Genomic DNA, 23609 nt, shown 5'->3' on the forward strand with positions numbered 1-23609 from the left:
GAAATATTTTTTAAAAGAAAGACACTAGTTTGTAAGTAACTAAGTAACTAAGTAATTCTTGTAACAGAAGCTCTCTTTTACATAGAAAAGAGCTTTCTGAAATAAAGAGTTTTGCATAATGAGTAATTTTATTTAATAATAAATTTGGTATTTGGTTAGCATGCAACTTGTAGGCAGCCAGGGCTATAGAATAAGACCCTGTCTCAAAACAACAACAGCACACTTTAATTTTACAATTTTCAGGGACTCTAAAACTGCTCTTAAAAAAAAAAAAAAAAAAAAAGGCAAAGGCTGGAGAGATGTCTCAGCAGTTAGGAGCACTGGCTGCTCTTCCAGAGGTCCTGAGTTCAATTCCCAGCAACCACATAGTGACTCACAACCATCTGTAATGGGATCTGACGCCCTCTTCTGGTGTGCATGAAGACAGAGCAAACTGTTTAAAATAAATGTTTTTAAAAATTTTAAATCTTGACTGGCCTAAGTGGGAGAGGATGCACCTGGTCCTGCAGTGACTTGCTGTGCCATAGGGAGGCATTGCCCAGAGGGACTCCTTCTTCTCAGAGGAGAAGGGGAGAATGGGCATAGGACTTGTGTTAGGGGGATTGGAAGGAGGAGGTCCGACATTGTGATGTAAAGTGAATAGATAAATACATTTTTAAATAAACAAGAAAAAGAAGAAAACAGAACAAAACCTCTCAAATAACAATAACAACAACAACAACAATAATAATAATAAAGGCAGGAGAGCTAGAGAAATGGCTCAGCAGTCGAGAACACTTGTTACTCTTACAGGAAAACCTGGGTTCCATTCCCTACATTCACACAATGATTCACCATTGTCTGTAACTCCAGTTCCAGAAGATCCAACACCATCTTCTGAAGATGGCACTGGCACCAGGTAAGTATGAGGTGCACAGACATAAATGCAGGCAAAACATACATGCATACATATAAAATAAAAATTAAAATAATAAAATATAAAGTGTAGGGGCCAGGAAAACCGCTCAGTAGGTAAAAACCTGACAGAGTAAGTTTGACCCCCAGAAAGAACTGAGTGTGACTCTCACCATCTGATCAACACACACACACACACACAGTCACACACACACTCACACACACACACACTCACACACACTCACACACACACACACTCACACACACACACACACAGTCACACACACACTCACACACACACACACTCACACACACACACACACACACACTCACACACACTCTCACACACACTCACACACACTCACACACACTCACACACACACACACTCACACACACACACACTCACACACACACACTCACACACACACAGTCACACACACACTCACACACACACACACTCACACACACTCACACACACACTCACACACACACACACACACATGTTGTGCATGCCCCCCTAGCATATGAATACATGTAAGAAGGGCTGGAGATTACTTAGAGAACGTATTGTTCTTGCAGAAGACCAGCGTGATCCAGGGATCTCACAATTGCCTGTAACTCCGCGTCAGGGGGTCGGACACATCTCTGACCTCCTCAGGTATGTGCACAGAGTCAGCCAGTTGTATGCGTAACCACAACATCATCATCAACAAGAACAACAACATCATCATTGTCATCATCTTGAAAATCAGTGGTAGTAATCAACAACATAAGGACCAACCTTTGAAAGCATGTCAGAGTGACCGACTGCAATAGTGGTTCTGAGTGTTACCTATGCTTAAGACTTTCTTAAGATTTAAAAAAAGAAAAGGGAGGGGGAGAAAAAGAATTCCTTTAAGAGCTGATCAAAGCAACGGATATCACCCTTATATGTTCAGAAACTCGTCCACCATGTAGGAGATAGGCACTACAAAACCTTCCCAGAATGCAAACAGGGTTATTTATCTAAGAAGCCTCACACAGGAACTCTGTCTATTTGCATTACCCAGGTTCCCAGCAACAAGGCACTGGTGAAAAGACCTTCATTCTCCTACCAGTTTTTAGAATGTGTTCAATACTGGAAGGACCATACCTCTAGAACCGTATCATGAATTTCAAAACATGACCTATACCCTTATCATAAATGGTTAGCTGCTACCAAGGAGTCTGTATCCCCAGGAAATCACTAGCATACTCTCTCAGCTGGGGATGGAATATTCTTATAATATATAAAAGACCAGGGCTGGAGAGATGGCTTAATGGTTAAGAGCACTGACTGATCTTCTGAAGGTCCTGAGTTCAAATCCTAGCAACCACATGGTGGCTCACAACCACCCATAATGAGATCTGATGCCCTCTTCTGGGGTGTCTGAAGACAGCTACAGTGTACTTATACACATTACATAAATTAATTAATTAATTAATTAATTAAATCATTTTTAAAATAAAAAATAAAAGGCCTCCAGCTCCTTCCAGCATCCTCCAAACTTGATAAACAGTAAAGAAAGAAGAACATAGTCGGGCATGGTGGTGCACGCCTTTAATCCCAGCACTTGGGAGGCAGAAGCAGGCAAATTTCTGAGTTCGAGGCCAGCCTGGTCTCAGAGTGAGTTCCAGGACAGCCAGGGCTATACAGAGAAACCCTGTCTCGAAAAACCAAAAAAAAAAAAAAAAAAAAGAAAGAAAGAAACAAAGAAAGCAAGCAAGCAAGCAGGCCATTCTTGTCACAGCCATCATTCTGAAAGGAAGGAAGATCACTAGGAAGGACTGGTTGAAATTCCCAATGCAAATTTGCAAACAGCAAAATATTTTAAATACATTTATTTACTTATTAATGTGTTTGTGTGTGTGTATGTGTGTGTGTGCTTGCCCATATGTGTGTGTGTGTGTGTGTGTGTGAGAGAGAGAGAGAGAGAGAGTGTTTGTACACGCAAACAAGGGTTGTTTATGTGAATATATGAAGGTCAGAAGACAACTTGCAGTGGCTGCTCCTCTTTCCCACCCTGTGCATCCTAGGGAGCTAACTCAGGTCATCAGGTGTGTCCAGGCGTGGTGGCACACGCCTTTAATCCCAGCACTCGGGAGGCAGAGGGAGGCGGATTTCTGAGTTCGAGGCCAGCCTGGTCTACAAAATGAGTTCCAGGACAGCCAGAGAGGAAGAGGATGACAGGCCTGGTCTATAGAGTGGGTTCCAGGACAGCCAGAGCTGCAGACTCGGGGATATTTATTGTTGGGACTAAAGAGGCAGAGAGAGACAGAGAGAGACAGAGACAGACAGAGACAGACAGAGACAGACAGAAACAGACAGAGACAGACAGAGACAGACAGACAGACAGAGAGACTGACTCAGTGTGTAGCCCTAACTTCCTAGAATACATACACTATGTAGATCAAGCTGGCCTCAAACACACAAAGATCCTCGTGCCTCTGCCTCCTGAGTGCTGGAATTAAAGGCTGGTGCCACCATGGCAAGCTCTAGAGATGTTACTTTGAAGCATGAGTTTGCTTAATAAAATCAGAGACATCTTCCCAACAGATAAATCCCACGGGGTAGGGGGTGTGGGAGCCTAGAGGTCAGGGGCTTCAGCAGAGGTTACGCAGTGCCAGCTGTGGCTCTCAGAAGTCAGTCTCTTTCTTTTAAAACAGAAGGGCTGGGTTTTTTTTGTTGTTGTTGTTGTTGTTTAGATTTATATATTCTATTGCTTTATGTGTAGGTTTTGCTTTGCATGCATGTATAAGCATCATATATGTGCACTGTCTGAGAGGGCAGAGGCAGGTATCAGATTCCTTGGGAGTTACAGGTGGTTGTGAGCCACTGTGTAGATCTTGGGACTCATATCTGCATCTGCTGGAAAGGCAGCCAGAACTCTAGACAGCTGACCCATCCCTCCAGCCCGGGACCTTAATTTCAACATAATAACTTAGAGAAATTCATTTTTGAGCTACTCGGGGAGACTTACTATAGATTGGGTGTTATACACTGTGAAGGTATCATTTCCTTTATACTGCGCTGATGGCGCTGTTTTCAAGTAATAGAACAAAGGACACAACATCAGAGCTTCATATGGTCACACATCCCATAGCAATGCTTTGATGGACAATAAACTATAAGGCATTACGCACATGTTGGTGCTGATGCTAGAGTAAACAAAGCTATGTGCCACCAATTATATATATATATAAACATACACTCACCAAGCAGTGGTGGCACACCACTTTTTTTTTTTTTTTTTTTTTTTTTTTTGGTTTTTCGAGACAGGGTTTCTCTGTATAGCCCTGGCTGTCCTGGAACTCACTTTGTAGACCAGGCTGGCCTCGAACTCAGAAATCCGCCTGCCTCTGCCTCCTGAGTGCTGGCACACCACTTTTAATCCCAGCATTCAGGAATCAGAGGCAGGCAGATCTCTTGAGTTCCAAGACAGCCTGGTCTACAGGATGAGTTCCAGAACAGTCAAGGCTACACAGAGAAACCCTGTCTCGAAAAACAAAAACAAACAAAACAAAAAACTCAGGCACACACAATTATGCACAGTATATAATAGTAATAATATGCAACTGCATTACTAGTTTATACATTTGCATGCAGTATATTTTTGTTGTTATTTTTAGAGCACACCCCTATAAATACAGAACTTATTTTGGGGGAATGGGTGGACAGTTAACAGACCAATGATTAAGAGCTTGGGGCAGCTCACATCCTGCCCACTCCAGCCCCAAGGATCCAGTGTTCTCTTTTGATCTCCACTGACTCCTACATGTACTGTCACATGAATTTTCTTTCCTCTTGAGATTGGATCTCAGTATGTCCCATCTCTCTGGCTGGCCTGAAACTTTCTAGGTAGACCTAGACTAACTTCAAACTCACAGAGATCTGCCAGTCTCTGCCTCCCAAATGCTTAGGAAAAGAAACTTTTTTTTTTTTCTGAGACAGGGTTATTCTGTGTAGTCCTGGCTGTCCTGGAACTTACTCTATAGACCAGGCTAGCCTCGAACTCAGAGCTCCAACTGCCTCTACCTCTGCCCCCTGAGTGCCATGATTACAGGCATGCACCACCATTACCCCTCCCCCTTTTAAGTGTATTAAAACGGCATGGTGGGGCTGTGGATGTAGTTCAGTTGGTTGAGTGCTTGTCTAGGATATATGAATTCCTGGGTTCAACCCCCTGCACCACATAAACAGGTAGCCCACACCTGTAATGCTAGCATTCAGGAGATAAGGCAGGGAGATCAGAAGTCCCAGATCATACCTGTCAGCTACATAGACCAGCCTGGTTTATGTGAAAACTTGTGTCAAAAAATGAAAATGAAACCACCCGCTGTCTTGCCCGGGAAGCTTTGTCACCCAGCTTATATTTACTGCCTCTTGACTGCAGCCAAAAGCCAAGTGATCATCCCCAACCTTCTAGGCTCTCATAACACTCTCTGTGACATCGCTGAGATGATGGCATGGTCTAACTATGCATTTCTCCAGATGTATCCTGTCATTAAGTGGTGTGTGGCTGACTGAAACGTTTGCTCACCGTGGAAATTTGTTAATGTTTGTAGTTTGCTTTAAATTGTCCCATTTGCCCAGAAATGTTAGAAACAGAAAAATGGCTGAGTTAAGAATGGGACTTGACAACGGATGGGTCAGCTGGCCTGTTCTTATACTCTCATCTTTAATTTACTATATATCTAGATTTTCCACAACAAAGCTTGCTGTTCACTTATTTATTTACTTCCTTTTTGTCTGTTTTTTGTTTTGTTTTCAGTACAGGGTTGCCCTGGGTAGCCTTGGCTGCTGAGGCAGGGTCTCACTATGGAACTTTGGCTGACCTGGAACCTTGATATGGAGACCAGGCTGGCCTTAAATTCAGATCTCCCCCCCCCCCCCCCGCCCCCACCCCAGTCTCAGCTTTCTGAGTGCTAAGATTAAAGACATGTGCCATAATGCCTGGCTGTTTGTTTTAGGTTTATTTTTATTTCACATGCGTATGTTTGGCTGCTGTAATTATGTGAGTGCCTGGTGCACTCAGAGGTCAGAGGAAGGTGCTGGATCCCCTGGAACTGGAGCTACAAATGGCTGTGAACGTCCATGTGGGTTCTGGTAACCATGCCTCATCCTTTACAAGAGCAGCAATTGCTCTTAACCACCGAGACATTTCTCCAACCCCATCTCTGTTTGGTTAGTTGGTTTGGTTTGGTTTTTTGAGACAGGGTTTCTCTGTGTCACCTTGGCTATTCTGGAACTCACTCTGTAGACCAGGCTGGCCTTGAACTCAGAGAGATCTGCCTGCCTCTGCCCACTGAGCGCTACGATTGTCTCAAACCCTAAGAGTAGGGAGCCTAACTGCATACAAGGACAGTTCTGAGAAATAATTTCAAGAGAGAAAAAAAATAGAGCATGCTTATTTAACTATTCAATCTTATTAACACTAGGTAGCCAAGGCTGGCCTCAAACTCACAACCCTCCTACCTCTGTCCCCCATGTCCTGGGATTGCAGATATGAACCACTTCAGAGATAGTTCAAGTCTGGAATGTAAACTGTTGAGAAAAAGAACTTCAATGGGGCTGGAGAGACTACTCAACAGTTAAGATAACAAACGAGGGGCTGGTGAGATGGCTCAGTAGTTAAAAGCACTGACTGCTCTTCCAGAGGTCAGGAGTCCAAATCCCAGCAACCACATAGTGGCTCACAACCATCCATAATGAGAAACAAATAAAAAAAAAAACCTATGGGCCAGAGCAAGAGGGAAAAGGGAAGGGAGAGGAAAAAAAAGAAAAGAAAACTTACAACTCTTCCTGCAGGAGCAGGATCAGTTCCCAGCACCGGGTTAGGCGGTTCACAACCACTCCTGACTTCAGCTTCAGAGGATCTGATCCCCTGTTCTGACCTCTGCAGGCACCAGCCTTGTGTGCCCTATACTCACGTAGGCACATACATGTAATAAAAATAAATAAATAAAAGACGGGGTGGAGGTGGAGGGGAGCTTTGAGATCAGAAACACATAAAAACGAAAAAAGATGAGGGGACTTTATGTCCCATGACAAAGAGTAAAGAAAACCAGTAACTGTGGCACTCTTCAGTTTCTCTCTCTATGATCTCTTCAGCCTCATGCTACCGGCTTCAGCATAAAGTGTATCGTTTCCCGTTATCTGTAAATGTAATGTTTAAAGGCAAAGCTCGGCCTCTCTAGTCCACTCTTCTTCCTTCATTCTTTTTCAGAGACGTTGTTTCACTACCAAAGAGGCCAAGCAGGGTGGCTCACTGACAGTTGATAGTGATCCGCCAACATGCAGTTATGACTACAAAAGGCTCGCTGAACTGAAGCAGTGGCAAACTGTAGACGAGTCAGCTTATTTTATAAACCTACTAACCACTTAATGCAAGCCAGGAACAGTGTGTGGCCATCAGGAGTGAAGGAAACCCATAAAATTCCCTGTCCACTGGCATTTCTGTGGGGGAGACAGAAACAAGATTACCAAGTGAGCTGTAAACTATGTAGCTAAGACACATACCGCAGTGAAGAGAGAGGTGAGGAGGCCAAAGAATACACACTAAATAGAGTAAGAACCCATAGGAAAGCTGGGTATAGTGGCTTACTCACTTGGGACCCCAGCACTTGGAAGGCTGAGGTAGGACTGACACAAGTTCAAGTCTAACCTCATCTGCATAGTGAGCTCAAGGGCAACCTGGACTACTGAGTGAGACAAAAAGCCAAAAATCTATTGGAGGGCTCATCAAACAGGAATGCTGAGGAGGTTTGGTTTAAATATACAGAGGCACTCTGATGCCATATTGGGCGCCTGATAAAGATGGAGCAGAGGGAGAAGCAGGAAACACATTGATGTGGCTTGGACCTTTGTGTGTGTGCATGTGTGTGTAGACTGTTAATATCTGTGCATGGAGAGGTCAGAGGTTGACCTCAATGTCTTCCTCGGGCACTCTCTACCTTATTTTTAGATTTTTAAAAAACATTGTGTGTGTGTGTGTGTGTGTGTGTGTGTGTGTGTGTGAGAGAGAGAGAGAGAGAGAGAGAGAGAGAGAGAGAGAGAGAGAGCATCTCCTAAGACACACATGTGGTGGTAGAGAACAACTTTCAGAAGTCTGTTCTCTCCTTCTACCACGTGCATCTCTAGAGTTCATCTTAGGTCTTTAAGCTTGGAGGCAAACTCCTTTACTTGCTCAACCCTCTTCCCTGCCCCCCACCAAGTCCTCTCCTCTCCTCTCCTCTCTCCTCTTCTGACTTCCTCTCCCCTCCCATCTCCCTCTCTTTTGAGCCCTGATTGGCCTAGAACTCACTATATACACTAGGCTGACGTTGAACCCACAGAAATCTGCCTGTCTCTGCCGCCAGAGTGCTGGTATTAAAGGTGTGTGCCACCTGATTGCTCCACCTTATTTTTGACACAGCGTCTCTCACTGAACCTGGAGAACACTGATGCATCTTGAGGATCCTCCAGTCTCCCCATTGAAAGAAAATTAAAATTCAAGGTCCATGACTCATGCGGCTTGCTAGTTAGGAAGGCTTTTTGGGCCTAGAGCAAAGAACAAAAGCTGTAAAGTCATCCCAGGAACTGGCTAGCCATAAAGATAGAGAAGACATACAAGAATGTCTGGACTGGCCCGGCACCTCCCTATCTCCTGCCCTTCTGACCTGGGTTAAATGTTAGATAAGCACCCGGCCCTCAGAATTCCTGACCCCCTGACCTGCACATACTCTTTTTCTGATGTGTAATCATTCTGCTGATGTTTAAATGAACCAATCATGTGAAACCATGCCAATTCCTCCCCCAGCCCCACCCCCTTTTCATTTTTTCTTTTTTTTTTTTTTTTTTTTTTTTTGGTTTTTCGAGACAGGGTTTCTCTGTGTAGCCCTGGCTGTCCTGGAACTCACTTTGTAGACCAGGCTGGCCTCGAACTCAGAAATCCGCCTGCCTCTGCCTCCCGAGTGCTGGGATTAAAGGCGTACGCCACCACGCCCGGCTCCCAGCCCCTTTTCTATAAAAACCCCTAGCTTTCGAGCCTTGTGGTCGACAATCTCTGTCTCCTGTGTGAGATATGTGTTGGCCCAGAGCTCTATCATTAAACTACCTTGTGTGTTTGCATCAAGACGGTGTCTCGTGATTCCTTGGGTGCTCGCCGATTCAGGATTTGAGTGGGGGTTTCCCCACTAGCATCTTTCACCATCTCCTGGGATTACAGGCAATTGCTGCTCTACTCAGCTTTTTACATGGGGACAGCAACCTCAGGTCCTCGTGTGTATACACTTGTGCGTATACACTCGTGCATATATGTCAAGCACTTTACCAACTGAGCCATCTTCCCAGACTCTACATCTTCTTATCCCACAAGTTTAAAAAAACATTATTAGAGTTATATAGACTTTGGGTCTGGGTAATGTTGATGTGATGTTTTTATTTGCAATTTTTTTTTAGATAATGAAGTTTATATAATAAAAGTAAAGATGAGAAAGAAAGATGACCCAGTGGTTAGAGCATTTGTTGTTGTGGCAGAAGATTCTGGTTCGATTCCTACCACCCATAAGGCACCCCTCAATCTCTGTAATTCCAGTCCCAGGGGTATCCTGTATGTTCTAGGCATTGGCATGTACATAATGCATATATATCCATCCATGAAGGCAAAACACCCATACCACCATACATACATACATACATACATACATACATACATACATACATACATAGAAAATAAACAAAAATGGGGTCAGGTGTTGGTGGTGCATGCATTTAATCCCAGTACTCTGGAGGCAGAGGCAGATGGATCCCTGAGTTCAAGGCCAGCCTGATCTACAGAGCGAGTTCTAGACAGCGAAGGATACACAGAGAAACCCTGTCTCAAAAAAAAAAAAAAGAAGATAAATAAATAAATATAGTCAAGTAGAAAAAAATTTTTAAATAAAATTGTTTTTTACTTGTAGTTCAAGTCAATTATTTTTATTACGGCAGTTTTGTCCAAGTATGCCAAATGCTTTGTCCATACTCACCCCCCCCCCGCCTTATTCAATGTTTCCCCACCACTCCTGTTAGACCCATTTCTTTTCCCAAAGCCTTCATGTATCTGTGAGTGTGGTCATATAAAGAGAGCACTCACTGCTTGTCTTCTGAGCCTAGCTTACTTCTCATACCCTGATGACCTCCAGAGTTTAGTAACATAACAACTAGGGAAAGCCTCACAGAGAAGAAAACATCCATTTCCCTGAAATTACACACTTTCCCTTTTCTTCATGGCTGAAGGAAACTCTGTTGTGTGTACATGTATCACATTCTTTATCCCTGTATCCACGGATGGACACCTAAGTTGATTCTGTAACTTGGTGTCATGATTAATGTGACAGTGTAGGAGTGCCTCATGCATTGCTCTGATGTGCCCACTTAGAGCCCTCTAGGCACGTTCCTAGAAGTGCCACAGCTGGGTCATATGGTAGTTCTAAGTTTAGCCTGTTGAGGACCTTCTATACTGATTGTGCCACTAGCTTGCATGCTATATCTTACGCTCCCCCAAAAGCTCCTTCGTTGAAAGCTTGGTCTCACCGGATCACACTGTTGGGAGACGATGCAAGCCTTAGGAGGTGCGGGGGAAGGGAGTTAACTCACTGAGTGTGTGTCCTTGATGGGTATAACAGGGCTCTGGTTCCTCTCTCTGGGTCTCTCTGTCTGACTCTACCTCGCTATCTCCCTCTCCCTCCCCTTTCCCTCCCCCCTCTCTCACTTCTGTGTGCATGCTTGCATGTGTTGTGCACAAGTGTGACAGTCTAAGGACAACTGGTCCATTCTCTCCTTCCACCATGTGGATCCCAGGAATTAAGTTCATTTTATCAGTCATGGCAGCAATAACCCTTACTTTACCCAGGGAGCCATCCTACCAGCCCTGTGAGCTCTAGTCTTCACTTCCTGGTTGCTGTGAACCAGGAGTAGCTTTCAGCACATGCTCCTGCTGTGAAGACAACCTCATGGTGCTTACCTTACCACAGTCCTGAAGCAAATGGCCAGGCAACCAGGCACTGACGTCTCTGAAACTGAGTCCAGGTGTCAGTTGAGGCTCCTGATGCTGTCATAAAATGTCATGCCCCCCACCCCCCAAAAAAACAACCTGTGGAAGGAAGAGTTTATTTTCCTTACACTTCCACATCACTGCTCATCATCTAAGGCAGTCAGGGCAGAAACTCAACAGGACAGGAACCTGGAGGCAGGAGCTGATGCAGAAGCCATGAAGGTGTCCTGCTTGCTGGCTTGGTCCTTATGTGTTGTCCAGCCTGTCATAGCACCAGGACCAGCAGCCCAAGGGTGGCACCATGCCCATCAATCAATAACTGGGAAAATGCTCTGCTGGCTGGCCTACAGCCCAGTCTCATGGAGGCAGTTTCACAATTGAGGTTCCCTTCTCCTAGATGACTCTAACTTGTGTCAAGTGACATAAAACTAGCCAGAACACAAATAGAAACTCCCTCCTGACCCCTGGGTTATCTTGGATGTTTGTCACACTGACAGAAAGCTGACTGAGACAACCAGTTAAGAGAATTGTGACAATTCAGTCAGGAGATAATGGCTCCTTGGACCGGAACACCAGCAGTAAAGATGGTAAGGATGGTGGCAGGAATCTCAGTTCACTTAGAAGCAGAGTGACAGTGACTGCTGAAAGACTGGTCGAGGGGTAGGACAGCTGAGGAAAAGAGAGTCACAGATGATACCAAGCATTCCCCCTGTTCTGTAGCTTAAAGCTGCCTGAACAATGGACCCCCTGATCAACGGGAATGTCTATGACTGAACAGCAGCGGTGGGCATAGATCTAAACTCTGAAAGCCTGCATGGTGGCTGTATTAATCAGGGTTCTCAAGTCACAGGACTTGTGGAATGTCTCTGTATAGGAAAGGGAAGTATTAGCCTGCAGTCCAACTAACCCAACAATGGGCAGCTGTGAACTGGAAGTCCAAGAATCTAGGAGTTGCTCAGTCCCAGGACACTGGGGGTTTCAGCTTATCTTCTGTATAAGCTGGAATCCTGCAGAAGTAGGTTCCACCAGACGTGCTGGCAGGTAAGCACAGCAAGTGAAGAAGACCTTCCTTCTCCGGTTGTCCTTACATGGGCCTCCAGCAAAAGGTGTAGCTCAGATTAAAGGTGTGTGCCACCACGCCTGGATTTGGAATTTGCCCTATCCCAGTCTGTCCTTGAACTCAAGAGATCTTGACTTTTGTCTCCTGGGATTAAGGATGTGTACTATCTGGCCTGGGCCTAAACTTTTAATGGCCCACTACACCTCAAGATCTGGATCAAAAGTGTGTGTCATCCCATGTCAAGATTCAGGTCAGAAGCCTGTGCCTTACAACCTCAAGATCTAGGTCACGGGTGTGCCCTTCATTTCTGGATTGTAGTTCATTCCAGATGTAGTCAAGTTGACAACCAGGTGTAGCCATCACAGTGGCGAAGGCACTTGGTAGGCAGAAGCTGGAGGATCTCTAAAATTGAGGTACATAAAGAGTTCCAAGACAACTAGAGCTACCTAGAGAGACTCTCTCCCCTGCCCCCCAAAAAAGAACAAATAAAAGGCATATTTCTGTAATCTGAGTGGATGTTAGTCCTGAGTTACATATGTGTGGTCATGTGACATATGTTCAGAAGTTGAAATAATTAAGTGTCATTTGCTACTTTCAAATTGCAGGCAGACAGGTCTCTGAAACCCTATCTCAAATTGCAGGTCAGTTACATTGAGGAGAATCCAGGCTATCTTAGAAATCTTTGATCTTTAAAAAAAAAAAAAAAAAAAAAAGGGGGCTGGTGAGATGGCTCAGTGGGTAAGAGCACCCGACTGCTCTTCCGAAGGTCCGGAGTTCAAATCCCAGCAACCACATGGTGGCTCATAACCATCCGTAACGAGATCTGACTCCCTCTTCTGGTGTGTTTGAAGACAGCTACAGTGTCGTTACATATAATAAATAAATAAATCTTTAAAAAAAAAAAAAAAAGAAATCTTTGAGTTGGAGAGATGGCTCAGCGGTTGAGAGCACTGACTGCTCTTCTGAAGGTCCTGAGTTCAAGTTCCAGCAACCACATGGTGGCTCAACCCATTCATAATGAGATATGACGCCCTCTTCTGGGGTGTCTGGGGTGTCTGAAGACAGCTACAGTGTGCTGTAAATATAACAAATAAATAAATAAATCTTTTAAAAAAAAGAAATCTCATTTTTCCTGACTTTTCTATTGAGTCTCCAGCCCAAGACTTATTTTCCAAGTCTCTCTGCTTTCTTTTTTTTTCCATTTTTTAATTAGGTATTTAGTTCATTTACATTTCCAATGCTATACCAAAAGTCCCCCATACCCCCCCCACTCCCCTACCCACCCACTCCCCCTTTTTGGCCCTGGGGTTCCCCTGTACTGGGGCATATAGTTTGCAAGTCCAATGGGCCTCTCTTTCCAGTGATGGCCTACTAGGCCATCTTTTGATACATATGCAGCTAGAGTCAAGAGCTCCGGGGTACTGGTTAGTTCATATTGTTGTTCCACCTATAGGGTTGCAGTTCCCTTTAGTTCCTTGGGTGCTTTCTCTAGCTCCTTCATTGGGGGCCCTGTGATCCATTCAATAGCTGACTGTGAGCATCCACTTCTGTGTTTGCTAGGCCCTGGCATAGTCTCACAAGAGACAGCTATATCTGGGTCCTTTCAGCAAAATCTTGCTAGTATATGCAATGGTGTCAGCGTTTGGAAGCTGATCATGGGATGGATCTCTGGATATGGCAATCACTAGATGGTCCATCCTTTTGTCACAGCTCCAAACATTGTCTCTGTAACTCCTTCCATGGGTGTTTTGTTCCCTATTCTAAGAAGGGGCAAAGTGTCCACACTTTGGTCTTCGTTCTCTTGAGTTTAATGTGTTTAGCAAATTGTATCTTATATCTTGGGTATCCTAAGTTTCTGGGCTAATATCCACTTATCAGTGTCTCTCTGCTTTCTATGGAAAATGTATTCCTAAACATTGTTTAGGACGGGCAAAATTAGATGTTCTGAGCTTGCTCAGCTTTTCTTAGACTTGGTGCGTAAGAGAAGTACAGGCAACTGAAACGGTGTGGCCCGAGTGCTAGCAGTTCTGAGCTCAGCTGGCCATATTCTCTGATGCTTTTTGCACATGTCTGGTCATATCTCTCCAAGAAAGAGTGAGAGAAAAAAAAATCATCAAATTAAGTGATATTTGCTTTAGATGAGGAACTCGAGAAATCAAAACTCGCTTTGCTGCTACCTCTTGGAATGACACTATTGTAGCTTCCAAACGGCAAGAACAATAAAAACCACAAACATCTTGTTTATAAGTACTGATAAATTCATAATTTAAAGCCTTGCTGCCTCATTCCACACAGTTTATAAAGCACGACACTTATTATACTTGAGAGAAGCCCAGCTTCATTTGATTTTAAAGCTTGTTTATTTTCTCCCATCATTACCACAAAAAGTTATTTAGTTTGGTTTGGTTTGGTTACAGACTCACAAAAGAAAAAAAAAATAATTGTTTCCCTTTTTGAGAGAGAAAAGGATTTCTCCAAATTCTATTCGAAACAAGTCACCCTAGGGACACCCTCCTCAGACAGTTCAAAGTGACTTAGCTTACTCTCTCCACCTCAGGCTCCTCAGGCGTAGCAGCTGCCCTAGGGACACCCTCCTCAGACAGTTCAAAGTGACTTAGCTTACTCTCTCCACCTCAGGCTCCTCAGGCGTAGCAGCTGCCCTAGGGACACCCTCCTCAGACAGTTAAAGTGACTTAGCTTACTCTCTCCACCTCAGGCTCCTCAGGCGTAGCAGCTGCCCTAGGGACACCCTCCTCAGACAGTTCAAAGTGACTTAGCTTACTCTCTCCACCTCAGGCTCCTCAGGCGTAGCAGCTGCCCGGATTCAGTCCAAACCAGAATCCAGTTCTCTAAGAAAAACACAGAATTATGAAGCCTTCTTTTCCTTACTTTAAAGACGCCTCGTGGAAGCTGGCTGTGATAGTGGATGTTTTTAAACCTAGCACTGCAGAGGCAGGGGCATGCACCACCACCGCTGCTCAGCAAGAATTCTTTTAAACATAAGTCCATATGTAAATATCTCGTGGCGTGAATGCATGTTTTCTATACACAGATACATGTGTAATCATGTGTGCATATGTATTTTTATATATGCTGAAGGAATAGGTATTGCATTATGTTCTTTCTCCCTTCCTTCCTTCCTTCCTTCCTTCCTTCCTTCCTTCCTTCCTTCCTTCCTTCCTCTCTTCCTCCCTCCCTCCCTCCCTCCCTCCCTCCCTCCCTCCCTCCCTCCCTCCCTCCTTCCTTCCTTCCTTCCTTCCTTTTCAATTTTTTTAAGACAGATTTTCTCTGTGTAGCCCTGACTGCCTTTGAACTCATTCTATAGACCAGGCTGGCCTCAAACTCAGAGACTCATCTACCCGCCTCTGCTTCCCAAGTGCTGGGATTAAATGTGTGTGCCACCCCCTGCCCCTGCTCCATTACTTGCTTCTTAGGTGTAGACTTGGACCTAACTCAACTGCTTTGCCCTAAAGATACTTACTACACTGGCTTGCAGGAGACAAAGTACAGAGTAGAGTGGCTGGGGAGGGTTCTCATGTGCTCAATGTATTTGATGAGCCTCATTTTCCCCCCCTACTTGCAGAGCTTTTTCAAAAACCAAAAAAAAAAAAAAAAAAAAATGCTTAGAGATATCTTATCAGGGAGTAGATGGAATTTGTTATGAGATGGTTGTCATGTGAGTGCCCTGGCGCCTTAAGGAGACCTCAGTGTCTGTATTCAGTGGCCTGCAGGTTAATTACTCCCTGAAGGGTGCTGTGGAAAAAATAGAACGAGATCAAGATCTCTCTCAAAATGCCAGTGTGCAAGGAACACACTTCAACATTTCCTGCCTGACTGGTGGAATGTGTGGTCTGTGGCTTAATTTAGTATGTTGCATGTATCTAGGGTTTCATCCATTTCTCTTGATCCTTATGATTTTTTTTTTTGAGTTTCATTTGTATTTCTTGTAATCTCTCCCTCTTTTGGTTCAAATTTTAAATTATTTTATTCTATTTTTAATTATTTTATTTATTTACATGTTGCCCCCTCCCTACCCCTCCTCCCAGAGTTCTTCACTCTGTACCTGCTCTTTGCTTATGAGAGGGTGCCCCCACCCAGGCATCCTCCTTTCCTGGGGCAACAGGTCTTTACAGGATTAGGTGCATCCTGTCCTACTGAAGATAGACAAGGAACTCCTCTGTTACATATGTGCCTGGGGTCTTGGACAAGCTAGTGTATGCTCTTTGACTGGTGGCTTATTTTGGACCCACAATTGTTCCTGTCTCATAGGGACAAATTTTTGCAGTTTTGCAAGGACAAAAATGGGGCAGAGACTGATGGATAAGCTGACCAGAGACCAGCCCAACTTGGGATCCATCCCATGGGTGGGCACCAAACCCTGACACCAATGCTATCTTGTGCTTGCAGAAAGAAGCCTAGCATGGCTGTCCTCTGAAAGGCTCTACCAGCAGCTGACTGAGACAGATACAGATATTTACAACCAATTTTTGGACTGAGGTCGGGTATCCCTATGGAAGAGTCAGGGGAAGGACTGAAGGAGCTGAAGGGGATGCCAACCCCATAGGAAGATCACTCAGTGTCAACTAACCTGGCCCCCTGGGAGCTCACAGCTACCCTTATAAAATAAAACATTTAATTGTGGCTGCCTTACAGGTTCAGAGGTTCAGTCCATTATCATCATGGAGGAAATCATAGCAGAATGAACCCAGACATGATGCTGTAGAAGTAGCTGAGAATTCTACATCTGGATCCTCGGGCAGTAGGAAGAGAAAGACACTGAGCCTGGTTTGAGCTTTTTTTTTTTTTTTTTTTTTTTTTTTGAGACAGGGTTTCTCTGTGTAGCCCTGGCTGTCCTGGAACTCACTCTGTAGACCAGGCTGGCCTAGAACTCAGAAATCCACCTGCCTCTGCCTCCCGAGTGCTGGGATTAAAGGCGTGCACCACCACGCCCGGCTGGTTTGAGTATTTGAAACCTCAAAGCCATCTCCAGGGACACACTTCCTCCAGCATGACCACACCTACTCCCACAAGGCCACACTTTCTAAAAGTGCCAGTCCCTAAGAGCCTATGGGTCCATTTTCATTCAAAACACCACACATGCTAATAGGATGGATGTCCATATTACTTTTTGCATAATAAAGTCATAACTGACTACTGGGTATTGCAGAATATAGACAATCTTCCACATTTTTCAGAGTTGACTGATATTTTGACTTCAACTCTTAAGAATGCTGTTTTGCATTAAAATGTAGAAAAAAACTGGCAGAAGTATGTTTAGTGTCAGTTCAGAAATTGTTAGAAATTAAGCACTAATCCCAACCCAAATTAGTGTTTTAGGCAACCCAAGTCAGCAACTTCGGCAGTGATTACTTTGTGTGTGTGTGTGTGTGTGTGTGTGTACATGATGCATGTGCAGACTTGAAAAGGTATGTATGTGAAGGTCAGAGGTTAACTTTGTGGGGTTGGTTCTCTCTTTCTACATCTACAGTGGTTCCAGGTATTGAATTCTCATTTCAGGCGTGCACAGTGCCTTTATCTGCTGAGTCCGCTCACAGATCTGTTTGTGTTTGTTTTACTTATATATTCTTTGAGGATTTCACATATGTATACAATGTAGTCTGACTTCTCCCAGACTGTCCCACATCACCCTCCTAACTTCATTATTATTTCTTCTGTCCTCCTCCTCCCCCGCTTCTTTACAACCCACTGAGTCCAGTTATTGTTGTACGCACGTAGGTATAGGACTGTACACTAGAGTATGGTCACACGCCTGAGGGTAACTGACTCTCTGGATTTCTGAGCAGCCTTGAAAGGCTAATAGCTCACAGCTAGGGGTGGGGCCTGGTGGGATGGAATGTTGACTGGCTTGCTGGATCTTGTGTAGATCTTGTTCAGGCAGCCTCTGCTGGCGTGAGATCAGGAAGTGCAGGAACCCTGTCATGTCCTGGAGACACTCATACAAGTCCTCCCAGGCCTCTGACTCCTAATCTTCCCACCTCCTTGTCCCGAACTGTGTGGGGAGGGTAATATAGATGTTCTAATTGGGGTATTCCACATCACTTATTTTTCAATTTGACTAGTTGTGCTCCTCTGTGTCAAACAGCAAGTATTCTTTAAATATCCTTCCTTATTTTTACCGTATGAATGTTTTGTCTGCCATGTTTGTCTGTTTCACCACATGTGTGTCTGGTCCCAGTAGAAGTCAGAAGAGGGCACTGGAACCCTTGGAACTGGAATGAGAGGCAGCTGTGAGCAGCCACATGGATGTTGAGAATCGAATGTGGCTACTTGGCGTGAGCAGCCTAGGGCTCTTAACCTGTGAGTCATCTCTCCAGCCACCTCAGACAGAAAAATTTAAAACCAAACATTCTATCACACTATAAAACAAAGATATGCTAATCTGATACATGTAGGGAAATGATGGCAGTGCATTTATCTACTATGTGTGTGTTTGTGGAAGGATGCTTGAGCTACCACAGTCACGAGGACTCAGAGTACACCTGCAGGAGTTGGTTTCCTCCTCCCATAGCTTAACAGGCTAGAGTCCAGACAAAGCTCAAGGATCTGAAAGCTCTGCCTACAGAGCTGGGCTCAGTGCTGCTTGCCTGTAAGCCCAGCTGGCCCATATCACACAGCAATATGCTATCAATCTTTCGGTGTTGTTTTGTTTTTGTTCTTCCTAGACAGGGCCTCAGGTCTCACTATGCAGCACTGGCTATCCTGGAACCCACTATTTAGACCAAACTGGCCTTGAAGCCACAGAGATCTTCCTGTCTCTGCCTCTGGATCCCAGTGCTGGGATTAAAGGCATGTGCCACCACTGCCTGGCATCTATTGGTGCTTTTTAAAAGTCTTTTTTTTTTGGGGGGGGGGAAGGAGTTGGTGAGATGGTTCAGTGAGTAAAGAAACCAAGCCTGGTGACCTGCGTTCACTCCTCAGGACCAAAGAGATGGAAAGAGATAACGAAGCCATGAAAGTTTTTTCTCTGACTTCCACTTATATGCCTTAGCATACACCTCCCCACCCCCAGTCCAAAATAAATAAATAAATAAATAAATAAATAAATACATGTAATAAAAGGAGCTGGATCCATGGATCAATGTTCTTTCAGAGAACCCCAGTTCTGTTCTCAGCACCCACATGGTGTCTCACAGCCCTCTGTACCTGCTGTTCCAGGGGATCCACTGTCCTCTTCTGGTCTTTTCCCGGGCATGCATGTAGTGTACGACATATATGTAAGCAAGACATCTATACATCCATACAAAATTTTTTGAATTAATGTAATACAATTAAAACCAGGACTGGAGAAGAGGGCTCAGCATTTTAAGGTTCTTCTTGTCCTGCCACAGGGCCCAGGTTCAGTCTCCAGCACCCACAAAGTGGCCCACAACCAACCAGCTCCAGAGGTCCCAACACCCTCTTCTAGCTTCCTTGGGCACTGTACACACATGATGTATGTACATACACAAAGGCAAAAACATATATACATGCACACATATGTGATATAAATAATAATATATAATACATATACAACATAAATAAATTTTATGTTGTATAATAATGTTTATGTTGTATAATAATAATAATAATAATTTAAATGAACTTTAAAGTTAAAGCTGTCTCCTTCCCAATAGATGACAGTAGAACAATTTTTATAATTAGGGGATTGCCTGTGTTTCTCTTTGTTGTGGTATTGATGGTTGACTCCATATCTCCAGACTCTTTGTTATTGTTGTTGTTGATACAGGGTTTTCCTAAGTTGCTCATGTGATTTTGAGGCCCTTCTGCCTCAGCCTCCTGAGTAGCTGGATTACTGGCCTACACTAGCCAAAGGACTGTATTTAAGTATAATACTTCTTTTTGTTTTGTTTTGTTTTGTTTTGTTTTGTTTTGTTTTTTCGAGACAGGATTTCTCTGTATAGCCCTGGCTGTCCTGGAACTCACTTTGTAGACCAGGCTGGCCTAGAACTCACAAATCTGCCTGCCTCTGCCTCCCGAGTGCTGGGATTAAAGGCATGGGCCACCATGCCCCGCAAAATCCAAGTTTAAATTACTTCTTTCACCTGAACAAGCTTCATAATCAAAGATGCTAAGTTTTGCTGTGAATTGAGAGGATGATGGTTTGTGTGAAGCACTGGAATGAGGAAACAGTGGAGGGAGATCACAGGAAATCCAGAGTGAAGGCAGCTTACTTTGCAGCACCTTGCAGAAGGAATAACGGTTTTTTGTTGTTTTTGTTTTGTTTTGTTTTGTTTTTCCAAGAAGAGTTAAGAAGCCACTGCAGAAAAATTTGCCCTGGGAGCGTAGAATTAATAGCTACTGTAACTTTGACAAGACGGACTAGATAATGTTCTGTTCCAGTGGAAAGAAGCCCGGGAATCTGGCCACGTTACATTTTAAATCTTTGGAAAGTTGAAGTTAAACTTTGTTTTTGAGATAATTAGAGATTACCTGTCCGGAGGATGCCTGCAAGGACCCAGCGGCAGCCCGCCCGAGGACAAGCCGCTGCCGCCACCAAAGGGGAACCACAAAAGGGAAACCGTGGACCAAGAAGCTGTTGCAGCTCCTGCCCCGCATGAGCACGGGCCGGAGCACCTCTCCGGAGGCCGAGATCAGTTCCCCCAAAATTATAAAAGCTGGCAAACTCAAGACAAAGAAATCCAAGAAGGCTAGTGACTTCAGTGATCTAGCAAACTGGCCAACACCAGGTGAATTGGTTAACACGGGGTCTCAGAGTGTGTTATCAACCAAAGAAATAAAAAGCCACAAATTAGAAAAGAAAAAGAAGAGAAGATTTGTTGTGTCCGGCCAGCGGGGAGGTTACAAAGATTGACAAAAGAAGCAACAGTGAGAGCAAAGAGAACCCGGAAGCAAAACTAAATGGTCCTACTGAGAAGTCAGCGAGGATGAGGCTCAGTAAAGCAGCCAGCCGAAGAGAGCTAATGAGCACAAATGGATACCACTCCACTTAGATGTTGTGAGACCAGCCAGCCAGGAAAGACCTGGGTCCCGGAACAGCTCTAGAAGTCAACCTGAAGCAAATAAACCAGCGCACAGTAATCGAAAAAAAGATACAAGAAGTTGGAGACAGGATAGAGAAAAAAGAGATGATCAAGATGGAGAATCCAGTGTGAGAAGTGAGGGTGGTGGATTCGAGGTTCCACGAGAGGCCAGGGGGTGGGGGTAGGGGGGAGGCTGGGGCTGAGGCTGAGGCCGAGGCTGAGGAAACCCTAGATTGAACTCTGATTATTCATATGGTTATCGAGAGCCAGGGGAAAGGACTGAGCAGCCATATTCTACAGAGCTTAACACCAGCATGATGTATCACTACGATGACGGCACAGGTATGCAGGTGTGTCATGTGGAAGAAACACTGCTTAATGAGTACATTAAGCGCCAAATTGAGTATTACTTCAGCACAGAGAACTTGGAATGGGACTTCTTTCTTCGAAGAAAGATGGATGAGCAGGGAGTCCCACTCCCGCGTGCAGGCTCTCTCGAAATGTGCCACAAACAGACTTCTCTCAGTTGACTGATTGTCCGGAGGTCATACCTGGCCAGGCTTTTGGCGTCCCATACAGTTGGGGTGATGATCTACCGATGCTCTTGGATGTCATATGACCGGAATACTCAGTGGAGTAGGCGACTCTGTGAAATACCATGTAAATATGAGAGCAAACGGTGCTGCAGAAGTAAACGTGACCATACCGTCTTCTGTGCAGGAATGTCTCCGCCCACCCATCCCCTTGTGGAGAAGTTGGGCCAGCCTGCAGCGGAGAAAACCACCTTTCTGACAATGATGTGAGTCAGACCGCAGGACTGCGGTCACTGTAGGGGCTTCTCCTTTCTATGGCATTAGCCTAGGCTGCTCGCGCTACTTCATTCATGGTGAGGAAGTTAGTTATCATTAGGGAAATACTGCTGAAAATTCTATCTTTTGTTTCCAGGCATTTATACTTTGCCCAGATCAGTAAAGCAGAGAGAGGGGGAAAAAAAAAAAGACCCGTGGTTCTCAAGTTGTAAAAAATAATACAGAGAGACTGGGAGTTCTCTGTGTGTTTTCCCCAAAGGCAGTATCTTGCGAAACCGGTGTGGACAACTAGCCAGAGCATTGTCACCGATCTAGTCAAGATACAGGACAGTCTGTAGAGACCTTTGAAATGAGTGAATCACCTTAATAAGCAACTAGAGCGTTCCTGGAGGCCAGAAACATTCCTTTAAATTCCAAAGTTTTCCAAGTGAAGTCTTAGAATATACATCACCCCGGGGGATTTCACAATGACCAAGAGGCAGATCGCAGGGCTGGAGGAAATAGTTACTTAACCTTTCTTTTCTTGCCGCCCCTCCAGGAGTCTCAGACAATTGATAACTAATAAGATAATACAGAGGCACTTAGCTTTTAAAGTAGAGCTGGAGCAGGGAAGGACAGTGGGAGTCTACTCCTCCAGTGGCAGAGGCAGAGGCAGGCAGATGTCTGTGAGCTGGAGATGGCCTACAGAGCAAGTTCCAGGACCGCCAGGGCTACAAAGAGAAACCCTGTCTCAAAACAAACAAACAAACAAACAAACAAGCCGGAAGGTAGTGGTGCATGCCTTTAATGGTAGCACTTGGTGGGGAGGCAGAGACAGGGAGATTTCTGAGTTCGAAGCTAGGGCTATACAGAGAAACCCTATCTCGAAACAAACAAACAAACAAACACCCAAACAAATAAAGAAACAAACAAAAGAGAAAACCAAAAAAGAAAGACAAAAAGAGAGAGACATAAGTATACTCCAAGGCATTGCATCTCACAACTTGCCTTCTTGAGTGAGCCTTCTTTTTTTTTTTTTTTCGAGACAGGGTTTCTCCATATAGCCCTGGCTGTCCTGGAACTCACTCTGTAGACCAGGCTGGCCTTAAACTCAGAAATCTGCCTGCCTTTGCCTCCCAAGTGCTGGGATTAAAGGCGTGCGCCACCACCTCCTGGCTTTGAGTGAGCCTTCTAAAACAAGCAGAAAATGTGCTCTGAGAGACTATGGTTTTCTCACATCCACTCCATTCATTTTAAAGAATTGTATGTAAGGAATTCTTAGTGGCTCAACAATGGCCTGAATGTATTAGTTTCTTTGTGGCCTAACTGCTTAGATATGACTCTTTTTTTTTTTTTTTTTTTTTTTTTTTTTTTTGGTTTTTCGAGACAGGGTTTCTCTGTATAGCTGGCTGTCCTGGAACTCACTTTGTAGACCAGGCTGGCCTCGAACTCAGAAATCCACCTGCCTCTGCCTCCCGAGTGCTGGGATTAAAGGCGTGCGCCACCACCGCCCGGCGATATGACTCTTTTAATTCAAATAAAGATTTTGTGCTGGTTAGCAGCTTAAATTTGATCCCTGGGGTCCATCCACCTGGCGGAAGGAGAGAACCAACTGCAAGTTATCTTCCACCTTCACATTGTACAGCTATACACACACCACACCACACCACATACGCACACACATGCGTACTCGCGCACACACACACATCATTGTAATACTGTTTGTTTGTTTGTTTGTTTGTTTGTTTGTTTGAAACAGAGTTTTTCCGCATAGTCCTGGTTGTCCTAAAGCTCACTATATAAGCCAGGTTGGCCTTGAACTCACAGAAT

The 23609-nt window shown here is 44.5% G+C and overlaps 1 pseudogene; it reads left to right on the forward strand.

Annotated features, from left to right (window-relative positions):
* The first annotated feature begins 882 nt into the window (after window positions 1–882).
* Window positions 883–21794, forward strand: LOC110300908 (la-related protein 1B-like; annotated as a pseudogene).
* The last annotated feature ends 1815 nt before the right edge of the window (window positions 21795–23609 follow it).

The sequence above is a fragment of the Mus caroli genome, unplaced genomic scaffold (assembly GCF_978045245.1).
Source record: "Mus caroli unplaced genomic scaffold, Mus_caroli_1 scaffold_10, whole genome shotgun sequence".
In the NCBI taxonomy this organism is placed as follows: domain Eukaryota; kingdom Metazoa; phylum Chordata; class Mammalia; order Rodentia; family Muridae; genus Mus; species Mus caroli.